Genomic DNA, 20722 nt, shown 5'->3' with positions numbered 1-20722 from the left:
ACAGGATATATTTTTTAATCAATGTTATTTTAATCAATATTTTTTTACGACTATGTGGGCGAGGGTTCCCTTCCGCCATTGTTTGCAGGATACCCATGAGTGGATGCTTTTGTTCATTATAATGTTTACATTTGTTCAATAATTAACTCTTTGGTTAAAAGCACTGTGGGAATCGGCTACTGAATTTCCTGCATTGAGTAAGAACTTTCCTAATTAAATATGCACTGTCATCGTAAAGCAATAAGAAATTCTAACATATACGCTTTGTTTCATGATGAAAGCAAATCGAAAATGCAAACTTTCTATGAGAAATGCATGAATTTAGGCTCCATTAAGAGCAAAATGTGTGTGTTGGGGGGGAGAACATAATACGATTTAAGGGAAATATTTATTTAGGTGTTTTTTATGTTGGCCATTTTTGATCGGTTTAGATTATGATTGTTGCATTATCCAGTAACTAAAATGTGCGCTTTATGCTAGGTAAAACTAGTAAGTTAACTCGAGTCTGCTGTAAAAGTGAATGCAGTATTCTTTTAAATCACAAACAATAAAAAGAGGACAAATGCATGGAGACGGGAAAAGATTTCTTAATACGAAGAAAAAAATCTTAACGGTAAATATAAAAAAAAACTTTCTCTAAAAAAGTATTCGTCTTTATCCTTCATTGCATTACTCACGTGATTATTAAATAGAAACCCGAGGCGGTTGACCCCCTTAGGTTACATTGCTTGTGGTAGTTTGTTAGCTTAGCCTTTGTTTACCATTCCAGCCGCACACGCTTTCAATTTTCGTAATATGCAGAACTGTCTAAACTTGAACGATTAGGTTTGGGAAATCAATTGCCCAGTCGCCTCTCCTCAACCACCTCATGACCTGTCATCTGTGCGATCAATACCGCGAAAATCGCTTCCGGCTATGTGTTTAGACGCGAGTTCATGGGTAGGGGAGAAAATTAGAGACAGCCGTTTATAAATAAACGGAGCACTAAGCGGCAGTCTGGCGGAACAAGTATAGGACTAGTGACATGTTACCGTATTTCGTATGTTGCCGAAAGGCACTTGCTAAGTATCAAGTTAACTTTTCCAAGATTTTTTTTTTTTTTTTTTTACAATTTCCTTGTGATTGTTATCAGGCTTCAATAATCCCCAGAGAACAGAAATTACTTAGTGTTCTGTTTTCATAGAAAACTAGTAGCTCGCTATTCTGATCACAAACAATTTAAAATATTTAAACTTAAATCTTTAATTAAACGAACTATTAAAATAATTGTAAAGCAAATATTAATAACTTGCCCTCGGAATTGAATTTATACCCTCTTCTGCTAGTTATATTATAGGCGAGCCTATAATTATCTTAGCCTATACATTATAGTCTGTTTATAATATCATACACTTATATATTTATTAACAGCAAGGGCGGCTTGTGCATAGGCACTGCACAGTTCCAATTTTTCTCGATATATAAATATATTTATTAATTAATTTATATTTGCTTGTAATATTTACTTTTATCACCAACAATCCTATACAGTTCTCTTATTTTGTATAAAAAATAATAAAAATCCATCTTGTAGCACATAAGAGGTCGAAGGACGTTAGCAGCACTGTGTTTACTACAGTGTCATATTGCTAGTATTTGTTACGCGCGCAAACATATGCCCGTCATAGTGAGATGCGAGCTATTAGCGTAAAGTGGAACTGTCCATCGCGCAGTTCCACTGTTGTTTATATGCAGTTTGCGCCAGTAGTAGAGTGTTCGTAGTGCTTGTCGTGTTTACTCCGTCTCTTTAAATATTTGGACATTACAATTAAAGGATTTAATTGTAATGTCGAAAAATTGTAAATCCATTCCTTTAATTACAATTAAAGGGATGGATTTTATTTTAAAGTAATTTTGAATTAATACTAAACCGTATAATTTTATCGATAATAAACAATATTTTTTCATGTTTAATTTTTTTTTAATATTTACCATAATTTTGATATTTTATCCAAACACGTATTGTACTTACAGTGTGTATGTACATTTCGAAAGTTGCAGCACCCCCACGATTTCAAGCCACGAGCCGCCACTGATTAACAGTAACTGTTTTTACAGGCATTCACTATTTATATATTGTTGATATCTAAAAATTAATAAGATAAAACCTTAAAATATTTACATGTTTCCATCGGCTGTTCGGAATTGAGAATTTTCTGCGTCATCACTTTATTTTAAACGAAAGAAAAATGTATGGACATTTAAGTGGATTCCATCCATGAGAAGTAAGAAACTTTTCATACATGTTAATACACTCGCCTGGGTTAAGACTGCACAATCGAGGAGTCATCGACGCTGCTATATTTCTGAATCATATGATATTTAATAGTTTGGATGTGAAAAGATCATCTCTCTCTCCATTTTTATGCTTTGTGTCTTATAATGTCCACAATCAAGTTGAAATAAAACGCACTTTTTCTGTTTACAATTTTATACTCGAACAATTTGGGAATTGTTCGAGTACTCGTATATTTACGTAATATTAAATTACAATTTAATACTCCTCCCTCCTGTTTTTTTTTTAATTTTTTATTATTTTTTATAAAGACACGCGAGAGGTCACAAACAAAACATGTAACAGTATCGCGTGTAGGTCAAGGAAGGAATCTGTTAACATTCTTGAGAATCTGGGGTGCGGAGTCTCTTTGGGAAAAACAATATAGAGAAGGCTGTTCCAAAAAAAAAAAAGTTGCTAGAATGAAGGAAGAACCTGGTTCGATATGCTTGAACTGTATTTGGATGTTGACCAGTGGCTGTTCGTGTTCTTACATGATTGGAGGAATGGCAGTGGCCGGTTGAGTAATGTTCATAAAAAGTACCTTTAAAAAACATAACGCAGACACAGGAGAATTGTCAGTTTTTTTATAAATTAACAGAAAGGTCGCCATAGAACAAGATGGAGGGATGATCTTTAAAAGTTTGTCAGGAGTTGGTTAAGAAGCTAAAGAGGAGTTGAGTAAGAGACAAGCGGTGTTTTGAACGAAAAATAATACCAATGTTTTTTGGAGGCTGAGGAGACTATGGATGTTTGGAACAGCCCGAGAAGAGAAAACTAATCTTGAATTGAAACTAGAAGTAAGTAATAAGACAGAAAAAGTGTCCGAATAGCATTGAAATGCTCGCATTATTTTCACTCCACTTTGAGATGGCAAGGAGATAAGTAGATTTTAAAGTTTGAATCATTTGAGTGCCTACAGAGTTTATCGAATGAAGAAGTGGAATGAGAGTACTGTCGTCACAAAACTGTGGATAGAATTTAAAGGTCATTAATGTATAGGCATTTGCAAAAGTACAGAACCCCTGTTTACTCCAGCGTCCACCATGGCATGCATTTAAACGGCCACAGAGAAACCAGTCACAAAAGGCAGGAGGGACACCATAACAAAAGCGTCCACACGAGTTTCTCTCAATCTTTTCAGTCTGTGTCCAAATGTAAGATTAGCTAGGAGGCCTACTGTAGAACGACAATTTAGGAATTCATATAGTGAGTACGAATTAATCTCTAGGTAGTGAAGAAGCAAGTCTGAGTTTAGCCATCACTTTTGAGAATATTTAGGTGAGACCGATAGCTTGATGGTTGATTTTTATCTTGCTTTTTTAGGGACAAGCTTGGTTAGATGCCAATGAGAATGGCAGCTTTTATAGGTAGTACAAAATGAGTGTCAATTCTGGAACTCGAGTTTTTAGCACACTGTGGAGGAATTACCATTTGGATCAGGAGACTTTTTACTATCGAGGCTATTTAGTCTTTTTCTGATATCCTGATTTAGCTAAGATCCAAGGTCGTCCTGACCAGTATATTAGTTGAGTAAATTCGTTAATATAACACGAGTTCTATAAATTATCTCGTCTAATTTAATAATTGCATTAATCGAAAATAAGTAATAATTGTTTTTTGTTCAATTTTTCAAATTATTATCAACAAATTTAAATATGTTCATATCCAGAAGATCCTGGATCTAAACTCATAATCGTCAAAGCATTTTTTTTTTTTTTTTCCATTGAGACTATATCCAGAACACTCGGGAGTATACCATCATATGTTAACCAGTACCAGTCTCCTAATCTTATACCAGGCGTTCCTTAGATTGGAATTGTGTGTGTGTGTGTGTGTGTGTGTGTGTGTGTGTGTGTGTGTGTGTGTGTGTGTGTGTGTGTGTGTGTGTGTGTTCTTTCCTAATGTTTAGGAAATATTAAATACAACTAGTCTATTTCAGGAGTTAATTTGACAAATTGAAATGACTGGTTTCTTTCATTTTCAACCCGTTTCTTTTGCAGTAAGTAGTAGTTTCATTAGGTTTGGAATTTACTATTTTATTCAGAGGATCTAATGCAAAGGTGTATATAATAATAATACTCGATAATGCCATTTTGCACCCCCCCCCTTCCCCATCGTTCTTGAATTTGTACTGAGTTTATTTTCTATCACTTATTTTCATATCTCAACAAGAGATGGCGCCACGCCAAGCTTGGAATCAATGGCAATAAATGCTGTACGTTATATACAAACCTTCGGCTAATGGGGACGGAGCTGATGATTCACGTAATTGTGTTGGGTGATGACATTTTATTACTGTGTAATACAAAGCTGTCTAGCAGGTTCGAAGACTAATGGATGATGAAATCTAGACACTTCGGCGAGATTTTTAAATGCACCTAATGGCATGTCCTTGGTTTGATGGTGGCCACTTATTTTGCGTGGTAAATGAATCATGCTTTCTGTTGAACGTATTAGAAATTACTGTTGGTAATGTTAACCAAGTCAAAGGAAATAATATTAAAGTGAGGAAATCGCATTTCCTCCATGTCTTGCACCTGCTAGAGGAGTGTTTGAAATCATGAAGAACGGATATTTTTTTATGGAATAGCAGCTGGTGAAAAAAAGTTTCTAATGTATTGGCGGTTGCTGTTTTTATTTATTAATAACGTTTTTTAATTAATCGCGATTAATTCTATTTTCTCACTGAAAAAACGAATTGTTTATATATTCGCAAGAACAGTTTTACTCCCCTCCCCACGCCCGAAGTATTGTATTTTAATGCAACTGATTGTTGATAATACCACTCGGACATTCGACGATACTTGATCCAGGGACTTATCAGAGTATAAGTATTATGATTTATATTAAATGCTCGCCCCTGTCAATAAATATTTATGATGTGCCTAATGAACGTGAAAAGAGGATGTGGATCCTTCCGTGGTTTTGCTCTCAATGCGCTCATCAGTTTAAATAAATTATGCGTTTGCGTTTTAAGAGGCACTGCATTTGCTATTTGTAACTGGAAAGTTCTTTTCTTTTAATTTTTCTCTTTTTTTGGAGATAATGATGAAGGTCTAAATTTTTAATGAAATGTTAATATTTTCCACATTGTTTGTTCATTAACTGGTGAATGGAGCGTGGGCATGTAACGTCACAGCGATGTACGTCATTTGTGCCGATGACGCGTACTGAATATTAATACTTTCTTCTGCTCTGAAAATCACGTGTTGTTTTTAAAAGAGCTTTATTTGCTTTTATTTCGTACAAACATTTAGAAATGGACGCAGCCAGCCCTTGCAGGAAACTAGACTTACACAGTGTAATGTAGCCCCCCCCCCACCCCATCCCTTTATGCCCAGTCATCGCATAGGACTTTTGAAAAATATAACACAGACAAGCGGTTTATTGATAACTACTAGGCCGATAGGTTTTTTAAGGAACCTAACAAACTAAGTCGTCTTAGTTTTCGGTAATTTATTGGATGTCGTGTTTGTTTCTGGTAAACAGGGTTTTCAGTTTTGTATATTTCTCTGTTCATGAAAAGCCAGTGCAATGCTTGTTTGCTGTGAGCGTGACTGGGTTTTCGTTACATCGAAATTTTCTTTTGGATTCTTTTTTCAGTGAGTTGGTCTTTCTTACGATAGGGTGATTCTCTGCTAAAGAGAACGACCCATTCTTAGAACGGATAACACATATGCAGTTGTGCAACGGACTAATTAGACGAATTAAATGTGATCAGTTAAGTGTGTGTGTGTGTTACTCATCTGATTAGTGAACCCCGGATTAAATTAGAATAATGCCACTTATTCTCTCTCTCTCAGGAAACATTCCGTTTCGCATTGCGCTCTGATCGACCTGCATAGAAATCCACGCGTTCTGTGTAATCAGATTTACAATAAGATTGCTTGTGTTGTGATGCGATATTTTGGCGCTGAATAGTAATTTTCATCGAACATGTCTAGCAGCAACAATGTGGTTTAGGAAATACCCGGATTCAAATATCTTCTAAGACGCGGAGAACCGTTAATTTTTTCAGCTGAAGGTGAATTTAGTCCATCCCATCTGGAGACGGAAAGGATTTCCCCTCCTGCTTATGTTATAGACATAAGACATAATTTTTTTTTTTAATTGGAACTAAGGGATTTGTCCAATTTCTAATTTTTCATGCTATCATCGCGCTAACTACTTGAAAACGCAGTCAGTATATTTGTAGCTTTTTAGTAGCCTTACCACTGAAAAGCTGATCCTACAGATGGCTTGCCTATTTCGTTCTTGACAATGTAAAATGCCAGACCCAACTAAAACTTGTTAATATAGAGAAATAAATATTTGATTAATGTCATGTTTTGCCCGTCTCTTCATTTAAGCAATAGTTGTGAATTAGTGCGGCGTTCTTTTATTTGAAAGTCTTAAGACGCTTTCTCTGTAGTAAATCTTCTCTTTTTTACAGTTTAGGACATTCGGTAATGATTTCATTCTGACCCTCAGATACGTAGGCCGGTCTTCGTCCCGTGTTGTATGTTAGGGAAGGCGATTATTCCTATTTCAATTGATGCAATTTTTCCATACTTCAATTATCACTATTTAGTTGTCGCCTTGTTTAATACGAAGTTCAGCCAAATAGCGTTCGCTTCTTTTCATCTATGAAACCTGTTTTAAGTCTACCGATACAGGTTGATAATTACATTAATTCTGTGTCGTTTCCGCATTTTTGAGGTGGGTGGGTAGATTTGCTTTGTGCTTCATTCTTAAATGTTGAAAACTCTTGTAGTGGAGCCTTAAATTAACTGCGAATATGTAGGCTTTTGAGGTGTTCGTATTTTCTGTTACTTCAGTATTTATGACGAGAGTCGTTTGCGTCACTGTTCCAGGATTGCTGAACTGATACAGTTTTGCTTTAAAAACAGGTTGGATATATTCATCGAAGATTATAAGATCTCCGATGGGAAATGAACATTAGAATTGCGGGACTGGGCATTCTCAAGTTCTTGTATATTCTGCAAAGTTGCTTTTTGATTATTCTTAACTACACGCAATAGTCCATTCATATATAGCTACAGAATAATTATGTGGAGGATGTTTAAGTTCGCGAAAACCGTGCAACGTTTTCGCGAATCTAGAAATGTTGATTTCCTTTAAGTCGGAGTTGGTTGCTTAACGAAACATTTCTGAAATTAACTTCTCTTTTTTCCCCTTTCTATCTGTCAGTTAATAACATAACGACGATAACAACTTGTATTGTCCCTACTTTTCTATGAAATTTATTAACTTTGTCTTGTCTACTTAGAGGATTTTATAAAAAATAATAATAACGTGCTAATTAGAAAAGATGGTCCATGAAAAAAGCTGGTTGCAGTTAACCAGGGATTCATTTCACTTGATATGGTAAATTATCATTCACTATACTGTGGAAACATGGCTCAGCATAGTTTTGTCGCTAGAGGATAAGAAATTGTTAAAAATATGATTTACAACAGTGATACATAATCATTTTCGATTTGCGGTCCCTTCTGATCTATATATCTCTTCGTCCTTGTAAGTTTTTTGTACGACTAATAAGTCATAGCTTGATTTCTTCTACGGAGAATATCGAATGTTGACTGCCCACGTATTTTCCACCAACATCGTTAGTTGAAAGTTAGGCTGGTATTAAGATACCATGAGACAGCAGCTAAGACCGTAAGATCAGCGTCAACTTATTTTTTTTTTACGGATTTGAACATAATTCAAGAATGTGTACATAAGTAATTATTTTAGTTTTTTTACGTTCTATTATTTGGGCCTTGCGACATTTAAAAACATCTTTTGTTTGCATAATGAATAAATCATTAAACAAATAGAATGAATTAGACTCCAGGTCTTCGGAAGGACGTTTCAACAGCCCCCACCCCTCCACACACAATTTTTTTTACATATGTTCTCTGTAATTTTTCATTAATAAGGATATTGACGAGAATAAGAGAATTTGATATTATAGGAAGTAGAACAAATTCGTATGAAATAGGAGGGAAATTAGACAAAACATTAAAGTAGTATATAATAGTTCAGATCAAATACCTAAATTTTTAATTTAGGTATTTGAGCGTTTCATCAGAAATAATGTCAATCAAAGACTAGACCACAGATGTGAGAGTGAGCAGTTACATGAGTGGCAGAAACATATTAATAATAAGCTATTACAAACTTGATATTATTAGTATTCAAGACTGTGTGAGCAGAGCTAATCTCAGGTAGTAGTCACTTAAGCAAAATAGGAGAGAAAAAGTTAACAAAACAGCTGTTTTCATTGCAGGAAAAGACCAGAGAAAGACTAAGACCTAGGTTGGTTGATGTACTTAGTAGCACCCTAGAAGACAGAGATGTAAGAATTGACCGTATAGGTGGAGGCCCGAAGAATAATAATACTCATTTGAAATAAAATGTTACCAGGAAGCTAATAATCTAAACTTAATTACGTACTATCATAATATCCTCTATACATTTCTTGAGGATATATATTAGGAAATGCGATAATAATTAATAAAGGCGATTAAAATAAGTTTTCAAATTAACATTAATTTGATGTCGGTAAGATAAACTAATTGGTGTTCATTGGGAACAAAAAGACTGCTTTTTTTTTTTATTCCTATTAAATCGATTTCTACACGTAGGTTTACCTGATTCCATGAACTGAGTTTCTGCGAGTTCAGTCTGACAAATTCTCACTTTCATTTTTCGCAATAAGGTGTTCTAACATTCCAATTTCACATGCATAATATTGACAAAATAATGACACCTATATACGCCAGTATTGGTGTATAATGGTGGTGCTTTACCTTCAAGAGATTCTACTTTTGAACGCGAGGGGAATTGACTGTTCATACAAACACTACCAGTAGCAGGAAAAAGTACAAAGTTTCATCAAATAGACTAATTTAGTACTACGAATATCTGGATGTTATATTCGTTGTACATTCATCCACATATTTCTTATCCGTCCGAGACAGGTTGAGTTGCCTGATTAGGGGTTTTAGATTTAATGCAGCTAGCTTTCCATTCTTCTGCTGCATTCCTCCAAAAGATAAGTATTTTATCTTTGTAGATTTCACTTGACCGAGTTGAATCTTTGCCGTATGAGACCGGCTAACTCACCATCAGTTGAAAAGTCCCGAAAAAGTTCTTCGCCCCCCCCCCCTCTCTATCTCTCTTTGTGGTTGTGAGAGAGAGAGTAATGCAGGAGAATCTATTTAGCTGTTTCGAGACGGCTTTCTCAAACAGCATGTGAAAAAGGGAAAACTCGAGGTCAAAGACTGTTATGTCATAGCGTTAGAAGCTGGTTAAGGACGTGAACTGTTTTTCAACCAGATGGTGATAGTGCTCATACCATACTAACCAAGAAAGTTGCAAAGTATGCGAGTGTTCCAATTAGGACAGATTACATGATGAACTACAGAGCTGGAAAGTATGACAAACTGAAGAGAATGCTCTGTTCGGTCCCATGACATCACTTACTGAATGAGGATCTCATCGGTGCATCGGAAGCTTTAAATGATGCAGTATCTGGATGTGTCCTTAGGGTACGAAGAACATATAAGGCGGGAGTGAAATTGATGTACAGCCTTATTAAGCAAGAGATCAATAAGATGATGTGGAAGCAATATCGTGAGAATAAGGATGAGAGAAGTTATGAAACATATAAAGCATAGCCAGAAAAATTATGAATATTGTACCGAAAGCTAAGTCTAAGTATGAAAAGAAATTGACACTGCGTAGAGAACCCAAAAGAACTTTATTGTTATATTGCAAGCATAAAAAATGAATATGAAATAATAAAATTAGTGATAGCACCCTTATGTCAGAAGCAGATGAGATCTACTGATTCAAGTAATGAGTGGCCACTTCAATCTGGTGTAACATGCCGCTCATTGTTACCACTTCATTTGATGAACAGATACAAGTGAATGAGAAAGAAGGATCTAGAGCTGTTGCGTAACCTCTCAAAAGAATTCGGCAGTAGGGACAGAGTGGGATTGACCCGACTTTCCGATTGGTTTCGGAAACATATTCAGCCTAGCTGGTTATCCCATTGGTATGTTTATATAAGTCTAGTCTGAGCTCAGGAATGGAAAGAATGTAACTTAGCCCCTTTGTACAAGATTGATGCAAATATTTGTCTGCTGATCTATTTCTGGAGTAGTGGTGAATATTTTAGAGAAGTTAATAAGAATTCTCATACAGAAATACTTTGCAAGAAACGTCAAAAGTTTTACTAAAAGTAATACAATTAAAGTAATTAATGCACTTTGGCTTGATGAGATTTCCGTATAATATTGGCGAATGAGATCTTGGAGTTATGCTGGATAGAAAATTCAAGTTCAATTTCAACTCAAATTCAGTTCAATTCAAATTCAACACATAACGAAAGTTGTAAATACAACTCAGAGAATAATAATATTGATGTTTAAAGAACACTCACAGAAATACTTTGCAAGAAACAGCATGAGTTTTACTAAAGGGAGAGACCGTGTCTGAGCAGTTTGGTTATATTTTGTAGTAATGTTATGACTGAGTTGAATAAATTAATCCTTACAGGATAAGGAAGTGATTTTGCCTATTTACAAGCCCTTTGATACCACCTGGGCTACTTTGCGTAGATTTGGTCTCCTCGATTCTGAGGGAGATAAAGAAGAGTTACAAAAATAATGCTGGAATTATGGAATGTAGATTTGAGAGTATGTGGACTGCAGACACTCGTAAATAGGAATCATATGATTGAAGCGTTTAAACTTCTGAAAGGGGTTTATAGGGGTTTATATTGATTGATGAACTTTTTCGTTATATGGATGTTGAGGAGAGAACTAGGTAGAAGTTGTCTGTGTGTGGTTAAGAATAAGAGCTAGATTTTTTCCTCGCATAGAGTGTGAGTGGAAAGCCTGTTGAAGTGATGAGTGCATCTAGTGTGTATAGCTGGTGTGGGATGTATGACTTCCCTCGATGAGTTTTTGATTCCCTGGAGGCTTGATGATATACACACATCGTCAACGACATGATTTCGTTTCTTGTATGTCTCAGCATCATCAGAAACTTTCTTACATGCACTCGCGAAAAAATATCTGTTCATCAAATACGAATCTTGCATTCTTATTATTGGCCTTATCTTTGCAAATAAACACAGATGGTAACTCTGGTGCCTGTTTGGCGAAGTGAGAATATCTGCCCTGTTGTATAGGGATTCATTCCTGTTAGAACCATATCTGTTGACGTGTGCGCATTTCGCTCTACTGATGAAAAGAACTTTCACCAATGAGAAGTAGCAGCGCATCTTTCCAGAAGGGATAGATAAGTCAGTCACTCGGGTGGCTTATCTCTTCGTTCTTTCAAGATCTTGTTCTTCAGTCTGAGAGTGGAGTTGCCATTCCGAAGATCAAAACTTAGTCCATTTATTCAGCAATTCCAGCCTTACTAAAAGAAGTATTATTTAATTCTCCAAAAGAACATAAAGAAATAAAAGAAAGATGAAACTGGTGAAACTAGTACTTCATCCTTTCTAATTTAAAATTAGCAAAAATAACTAAATTAGCGAAACTTGTCAGTTTTTAGATTAAAAGAAAGGGATAAATGGAATTCATTATTTGAATATGAACATTTGAAGCACATGTAAAGAATCAAGTACAGTTAAAAAATATTCCGGGAGTCGAAAATCACCCGGTATATAAGAGGATGTTAAAAAAAAAAAAAAAAAACTTCAGGAGGCAAATGCTTTCACAAACATATGTCCACAGTAAGATCTTGACTCTCAATGTTTTAGGTATGTTTCGTGTCTTCAAAATGAACGTTGATTAGTATATTTTAAAAGTCGTAATTTTATTAGCCTTTGCACGTTGGTTGATATTGATGCGGCTCCATTTCCACATCACTGCGTTTAAATCTTCTCCCGTAGTCCTAAATGAACTGTTGGGTCATTCGTGGCTGGTAGGTGATACTCTTTGCTAGCCTCCTCCAGTCGTCTCGGTCTCTTGTTCTTGATGTCAGTTGAGAAAAGGAGGAATTTGTCCTTTTTTTGATGTTATCAGTCCATTTTAATCGGGGTCGGCTCCTAACCCTTGATCCTGGAATGATTCCTTCTAGTGCTTGCTTTGGAATGCCATTAGCCCTCTCCACATGTCCGAACCATTTCATGTCTTCTTCTGATGACTGTCAGAATATTTTCCCTTCTTCTCCCGTCTATTGAATCAATCAGTTTTCGGACATTTTCATGGGTTTCGTGAGCGGTACAGGGAATTCTCAAAAGTCTTCTGTAAGTTTTCATTTCGAAAGATAGGAGTCTCCTCTCATCTTCCTTCAATAAAGTCCAGGCCTCACAACTATACAAGAGGATAGAATTCACCAAGGTGTCAATTAGTCTTAGTCTGGTTGTGATTGCTATTCTGTTATCTCCCCACTATGGTTTTAATCTTCTAGAGACACGGTTGCCTCAGCAATTCGGTATTTAATGTCGGCTTTTGAACGACCATCTTGACTCAACGTGCTACCTAGATAGATAAGTGAACTTCTTTACATTCTCAATTTGCTTATTGCCAATTTGTATCTTTAAGAATTCAATGTCTGATTTTGAGGTTATCATTGGTTTTGTTTTTTGTAGGTTTATGTATAATCCAGATTTTTTTAATGTTCCAAAAACATGGCTAATTATCTCTTGTAATTCTTCTTCATTTTCTGCCAGAAGATCGATTTCGTCAGCAAAACGTAAATTATTTATTCTTAGTCCGCCGACTACTATTCCAGTGTCATATTCATAAAGAGCTTCATCTATGACATATTCCAGAAAACAATTAAAAAGAAGAGGAGACAAGATGCATCCCTGTCTTATCCCCCGTTCTGCCGGAAACGGTTCACTGCTGTAATTTTTAATTTCAATTCTCATATCAGATGAGGAATAAAGAGTTTAAATAATCCTAATGATTTTGTTGTCAATACCATAATGTTCTAAAATTTTCCATAATGCCTCGTGCCATATTGAGTCATAAGCTTTTTGAAGGTCTAAAAAGTTGTGACAGATTATTTTGTTATGTTCTATGTATTTTTCGCCTAGTATGTGTATTGTAGAAATATGGTCAATTGTACTTCTGGACTTCCGGAAACCTGCTTGTTCATCTGATAGTCTGCTTCTATTTTCTTTTCTATTCTTGACAATAGTATTTTTAACAGGATTTTGTTTGGATGACTAATAAGGCTTATTGTTCTATAGTTGCTACATTTATTGCTGTTTCCCTTTTTAGGAATAGGTACAAGGACAGAAGTCCGCCAATCAGAAGGCCAAGTCTGTGTTCCATACGTCCTGGAATAAATTTAGCAAGGTGTCTATGATGATGTCACCTCCTTCGCGTATCAGTTCCACTGTGACACCATCACTTCCCGTGATTTTCCTATTTTTAAGGAACTAACTGCTGCAATAACTTCTTTTAATATCGATTAATCTCCTTCCTCCGAACCTCCTGGTAAAATTACGTCCAAAATATCATCAGTCAGTTGAGGGTCTTTTCGAAAAACTTTGGTTGCGTAACATTTCCATCTATCAATTATTTTCTGGTTATCCGTGATAGGAGTTTCATCTTCTATGCTCCAATTAATTGCGGTAAAAGGTTTGGTTAACTTATTGATAATTTGAAAAGCACTTTTAGAATTATTTTTATTTAAGTCCTCTTCTATATTTTTGCATTCATCCAATATCCATAAGTTTCTAGCATGTTTGATTTCTTTCTTAATAATCTTAGTAATATTTTTATAGTGTCCTCTATTATCACCGCTATTAATATGAGATTTCAAATATCTTCTTTCGTCGCATAGGTCCAAAATATTTTTGGTTATCCATGGTTTATTTATTTCCTTTTGTATCCAAGGATTTCTTCAGCTATCTCAGTTATCTTTTGTGAGAAGTATTTGGTTTTAGATTCGGTACTATTATATTTCTTGAAGCTTGTTTCAAAATTTTCGCATTTAAATACAAATTCAAATTTAAATTCAAAAATTTCGCATACCTTCATTAAATTTCAAAGTTCAGAAATCGTATTTGTGAAACTCCATCTATGCGAGTGTTACTTCTTGACGCCTTTTGTGGAACCACCCATGCCCAGTGATTTGGAAATACCCGAGTTCGACATCAAAGGCGCACGACATTTTTTACCCCGATATTCTACTAATAGTTTACCCTTCCTGGAAAGTCGAGGTTTACAGACTAGTCCCAAGAACATTTAGTTGACAGATATAGCGTGCACTAACGTCTCATATACTGTTGAACAAATCCAACAAGCGATCGATACATCCAATCATTAAAATATCATTACAAAACTCAAGTGATTTTAACTACGGAGATTACTGGCCATACAAGCACCCTTTGATAGACAGAAAGGCGATAAATGCTATTTGGATACATACTAAAAATACCGTGCCATTAAGTGCAACTTAACAATCGAAAATTTCATTATTATTAATTATCATTAGGTATATTAATATTTCATTATCTAAGTAATTATTGTCTTTTATTTGAAACACTTTTCATGAATATAAGTATGCGTGCGGGCTATTGATTCGCATCATGAGCCGCTTAGTAATAACGGTCGGCAAATGTCGATTTCTTAAATTTCTCTGAGACTAATGTATTCCGAAATTAGGTTCGGAGCAGCTTATTGCCCACCAGTTTACTGGGAATTAGAGATAATTCGTAACAATCTCTTGACGAGAAGATTTGGCCATTCTTGGATTCTTCAGATAAGACAGCGGAGATTCCGCGTGTTACCTCTTGTATAACCGCTACCTTGATTGGAATTGTGCTCGATTTAATTTGTTTGCCCTGCTTAAATTAAATTGATATTCAAACAGTAATATTAGAAACAGATCGCACACAGCTGTTCCTGTTATACGCATCGACTTTACGTGCGGCTGAAATAATAATGCAGCAATTTCATACAAGAGCGTGGCAACGGTGACAGATTTTCCCACTCTGCCTACGCTCTAGCTCTCTCTCTCATAGTCATTGAAGTCCGACATATTGAAAAGGCCGTACTTTATCTGTCACTTGCTCCCCCCCACCTGGACGAAACTTCATTATATCGATACAGTGCAAACGGAACAAACAGTTCAATATTGTCGACACTTCGCACCGCTGTCTGCTAGTGACAGACAGCATTTGACAAAACAGTGGAATAAATATTGTGTGTATCGCCTTTCTGATGTACCCGTTGCGAAGTAGTTTTGTGTTCAGAATTTTATAGAAATGGAAATTTCGTTGTTGCCTAGCTTGGTTTTTTATTGCGTTTCCATCAGATTACTGTAACCGAATTTTCTATGATGGATGCATGCGATATCCCAAGATGCTGAAGAACTGCGAATGACCTTTTCCCTGCAGATGTCATGCGATGGATGTTGACTTCTACCTCTTATTATCCCCCCCCCCCCCTCTCACACACACATCTTCACCAGTGTGCTTGCTTACAGTTTCTGAAAATCGTAGATGCTTTGATATTTCCTTTGCATTAATAGTGCATATCCGATGTGGCAAGAACATCGTTTGTTTCTTATTTTTTACAGAACTAGATCCAGTTTGTAAGGGCGGGTTTCCTTCTCTTTTGTGCGTTTATACGAAGCCCCCCCCCCCCACCAATTAAACTGTTATTCATTGAATCATATGCTTCTATTTAAGAAGCATATAATTATTTCTTCACACTGTTTTTACATAAGAGATGTGTGAAGAGAACTAATTTATTGGAATGCATTTCCACATCGTCCCTCTCCTACTTTTGTATTCGAGCCATGTGAGCATTGCGTTCTAATCTGTTCCCCCGACTGTTTTACCACTGCACGTTAATATGATTAGCAGCTGATTTTGAACACCTTGTGTATTGTAATGACTTAACGGTCCGGATATTTTTAGCTCATACAAAGAAAGAAAAAAAAAACTTTGAAGCCATTCGGTGGTTTAGCGAGAACTTAAATTGCCAAAGGGGAAAAAAATCGTAATTGTGTTATTGAATCAACTCTCTAATTAATTTGGGTAATTCTGCGAACCGTAATAAGCAGGTTACTGCACATTGTGCAAGTGTATTTATTGATTTGTCTTTCTTCCTCTTCTCCTAATTCGAAGACCAAACGTTTTCTTTTTTTTTTTTTTTCCTGTTCGCTCAAAGAAATCGGTATTCGCCAATTACTTCCAAAAGTTTTCTTTTATGTGTGTCCTGTAACGTTACTGTAAAGTATTGTTCCCACAAGAAAAAGCGTACCAGGTTGTGAAGGTATCAATTGTTTCATGTTCTCAATCTTATCATGTAAGACTGCGGAATTTGAAATTCTATCGTTATGTATTTTATGACCATCTCCAAAAATAGAGAATTGTCTTGAAAAGGAATCGTGGGAAATTTTGTAGTAGTTGTCAAATGGAGACGGAACGCCTCCGTGAAATGGTCGGAAAATATTTGCACCTTGGTTTGAAATACGTGGCTATATCACCGTCAGAAATACGAAGAATTTTCGCGTTATTCTCAAAAGATGTAGACAGTTTCACTGTTGTAAGTTTGCTTTAAAAATTTGGGCATTTAATCGACAAAATATAACCATTAAGATAAACATCCAGTTGTTTAGTGAAGCGTTTAGAAATGCTGTTTTTGCAGCTAATCACTTCTCAGACAGTCCTTTTGTAAAAACCATGTGAAGTTATTTGATGAGACTCAGCAGGCAACGTTATTATTGTGTGTGTATTTTCCCTTTAACCTTATGGTTGGCGGGTAGCAATATGCTACGATGCTAGGGAGAGGATTATGAAGCGAGGTGGTTTCCCGTTGCCTTCCTTGCCGTCCCATAAGTATTGATGACTGTAGCCGCGTGTGTTCACGGGACCGGTTTGCCTGTTTTGAGGAATGAAAAACTTTTTTCTGCCAGTTACCGGGAGGAAAAAACCCTCTACCTTCATGAGACCGGTTAACTCACCTTTAGTCGAAACCACCTAATAAAGGTAGTTTCGACTAAAGCTTTCGGTAAATATTCATAATTTTTTCTTCAGGCGTGGACGGGAATCGAACCTAGGTCTTTCCGACCAAAGGGCTTCGTCTATACTGACTGAGCTACGGAGGCTCCATTATTATCATTTTTTTTTTTACGTAGCAGGGGTTCTTCAAAGATGACGAACTGAGGAAAAGATGCAAGTTTAAAGCACCCAATTTATACGTTTTGTAACCCTTCGCCCTTTAACTTTCTCGCAATGTGAAAAATGGTGGCTGTTTTATTTATAGATAATATTTTGATGATGCTTAATCCTAGGGATATAATTTAGACTTGCAGTGTTTTTATTGTATCCGACTTTATCTTGAGAATCGTTGTAAATGACTTTTCGAAGGACGGTTCTTACTTTGTAGCTATTATTTCTGATTAAATCTGGTTCTGAATCCTTTACAAGCATAGTTAAAATGGCCTCTAAACAATAAAATGGATATTTATTATTACTTAAGAAAAGCGTTAAATAAATTTTAATTTGCTAAGTTTGCAAGGATTGGATTTAATGTGTTGTATCAGATTAAATTTTTCACTTTCGTGATTGAACAGCCTCTGTAGCTCAATCGGTTTCGACGACGCCCTTTGGGTGTAAAGACCTAGTTCGAACCCTGTCTGGGACGTGAAGAACCTTTATGTGGGCTTTTCAAAATGAAGGCGAGTTAGCTAGTCTAATACGCTGGTGGCAAGTTTTTTTCTTCAGGAAACTTCGGTTGTTTATCCCGCAAAACAGGCAGGAAAAAACCGAATGTCCGGGCATAGGACACTACAGGAATAAAGATTAACCACCTACTGCGTCGGATTTCGTTTCGAAAGTTTGCATCGTTCAGGTGGGCGCATAAGCATAAAACAAAGAAAGGAAGAAGTGATTGAAATTTTAATGCATAGAAGTAAATTATTAATAGATTCCTGGGTTACTTTAGAAAGGATTGAAGTGAGGTCAATGGGACAATAATTTTATGATAAAGGTTCGTTCTTCTTAGGAATATGTGATTTATCAGCTAAGTCTTCCAAATTGCAGGCAGGACGGGATACCGATTGAATAGGGGGGGGCTTCGGACAAATGCCATCAAAATAGGAGACATTTTCGTGTCCAAAATTGAACACAATTTTTGGCCAAAAATTAAACCTCGGGGAGGAGGAGGAGAGGAAATTAAATGCGTATATTCGGAAAGATAGTAGGAAATGATCATTTCCAAAATATTGGTTTTAAAAAAAAAAAGTAATAATTCAGAAGATTGATTTTTCTGTGGGTAACAATGCAGTAGGACCATTCGATTTCAAAAGAAGTGAAAATCAGAATTAGACTTTATGGCCAGTAGGTCTGGCAACACTAGAAAAGCATGGTTGACATTTGAATGTGATTCAGGTTTTCGATTTTTGGTCCTTTCAAAATTATTCAGGATGTATTAATGCTTTTCTTGCAACTACTTCGAGCTTTGGTATAGAAATAAAAAGATGGAGCCATATGTGAATTTTCGGATCAAAATACCGCAAACAGTAATCGAAGGAAATAAAGAAGAGAAAACACAAAATTAAATCGCCTTATTTTGTATTCTTATAATGTTGCACAACACGAAGTCAAAAGTAGCTTTGTTTAAATTGTTCCATGGTCGGAAAACTCTACACTAGATTGCGATCTTAATTGTCTAGAATACGATTCAGAACACGCTCCATTCACAGTACAGTATGCCTCCATAGCTCCCTTTGGTCAGAAAGACCTGGGTTCGATTCCTGTCAGTGACGTGAGGAACCTTTATCTGGTCTCTTTCGATAAAGGTGAGTTAGTCAGTCTCATACGGAGGTAGCTTTTTTTTTTTTTTTTCACCAGGAAACGAGTTTTTCGTTTCTCAGAACCTGCAAACTGGCCCGTGAACACACACGTACAGTCATAAAATACATACTTAATCCCTCATTAGGAGGGCTCAACCAGCCCTGAGGAATGGGGAGAACCCCCATACGAATAAAATAAAAACAGGACATTAATAATTTGCCTTAACTCTGGACATACGACGCTTTTCAGTTATAATCCGTGCTCATTTATACAAAGCTGTATTCGCTCATACGATGATTTTAGCGACGTGACCTATATTATTTACGACGTCGCTACTTCTTGTTATGGTGTTTCGCTGTGAATTATAAAATGTGTATCGTAACTATTTTATTGTTGTTGATAATGGCAGCTAAAATTCAAAGCAAGGGTGTTGTTGCTTCCACTGAAAAGAAGACGCGTAGACTTTTCACATTCGATACTAAGATTAAAATGACTAGATTTAGTGATGGTGATGATGGATCTACACTGAGATACCTCGCACTACTTCTTTACAGTTGTTAAAAAAAAAATAAAGGGGACAGTGCTACGTTGATTAACGCTAGAGTTATCCGTAAACGGAACAGTCTTATTGCTGAGATAGTAAAACTTTCAATGGTGTATCTACACTGTAGATAGATGACGAAACTGTTGGTGTGTTCCCTTAAGCCACGCTATTCAGAATAACTTTTACGATTGCGAAAATTGATCTAAATTTTTTTGGTTTCGTATCTGACATAAATGTTTTATGTACATCATTTACGCGGATATATGACTGCTTAGAAACGTTATTAAACCATTACATCTACAAGTGGATTAAAAAAAACGCGATTCACTCTACGACGGTGCACTGACGTAATAATTTTCTTAATGTATGGTTGCATGCGTGTTTTAATTGTGTACATCATGATAGACAATAATGAGCGGCTTTAGCCTTCAAATTTGCTTTTGTCTCAACTATAAATTGTTTACAGAATATTTACAGAAGTGGTGCGCATAGTGTACTTTCCTTTTTAAAATGTATGCGCATGATTTTCACATGGCACAAAGTGCGTTTCGTTGCCGAACAGTTTTCTGCCTTGGTCGAATGTATGGCGTATCTGCTCTCGAACTACCAGGCTGTGGATTCGAATCCACCATGGACGTTCGCGAATTTCTTCAGTTGCTAGATGAATGTCATTGTCCACTGTGAGACTACTACCTCGCTTATTAAATACAAAGTGACAACTTCTCATGTCTGGTTTCTAGAGCAGAGTTTTTGATTATCTAATCCTGAGTCTGCACAGTAATGAGCGTGAACTGACGGAGTTGCTGCAGCGGACATGGTTCGAGTTACCATGGGGGGGATGTTCGACACCTTGCGGAATCTGTTTCTAGGCGTCTGCGAGTCGTGATTGCACAGAAAGCTGGACCTAGCCGAGGGGGGGGGGGGGGGTTGTTCTTAATGCAAAGCTAACTCAGTGTACAATTCATTGGAGTGTCTGTAGCTCAATTCGTAACGACAGTGACCATAGCTTGAATACCATTGTAGACTATGAATCGCCAGGAATCTCTGAAGACGTTTCATCTCCAAGTAAGATATTCACTTTCATACA

At 36.3% G+C, this 20722-nt stretch overlaps 1 protein-coding gene across 1 annotated transcript in view; it reads left to right on the top strand.

The window, feature by feature from the left end:
• LOC150094956 (MAGUK scaffold protein dlg1-like) overlaps window positions 1-20722 on the top strand; it is a 256608-nt gene that overhangs the window by 214127 nt on the left and 21759 nt on the right. The window lies entirely within an intron of this gene.

This window comes from Typopeltis vanoorti, chromosome 21 (genome assembly GCF_054136105.1).
Source record: "Typopeltis vanoorti isolate ZY-2024b chromosome 21, IOZ_Tvanoo_1.0, whole genome shotgun sequence".
NCBI lineage: Eukaryota > Metazoa > Arthropoda > Arachnida > Uropygi > Thelyphonidae > Typopeltis > Typopeltis vanoorti.
This window is presented reverse-complemented; position numbering and strand designations above follow the sequence as displayed.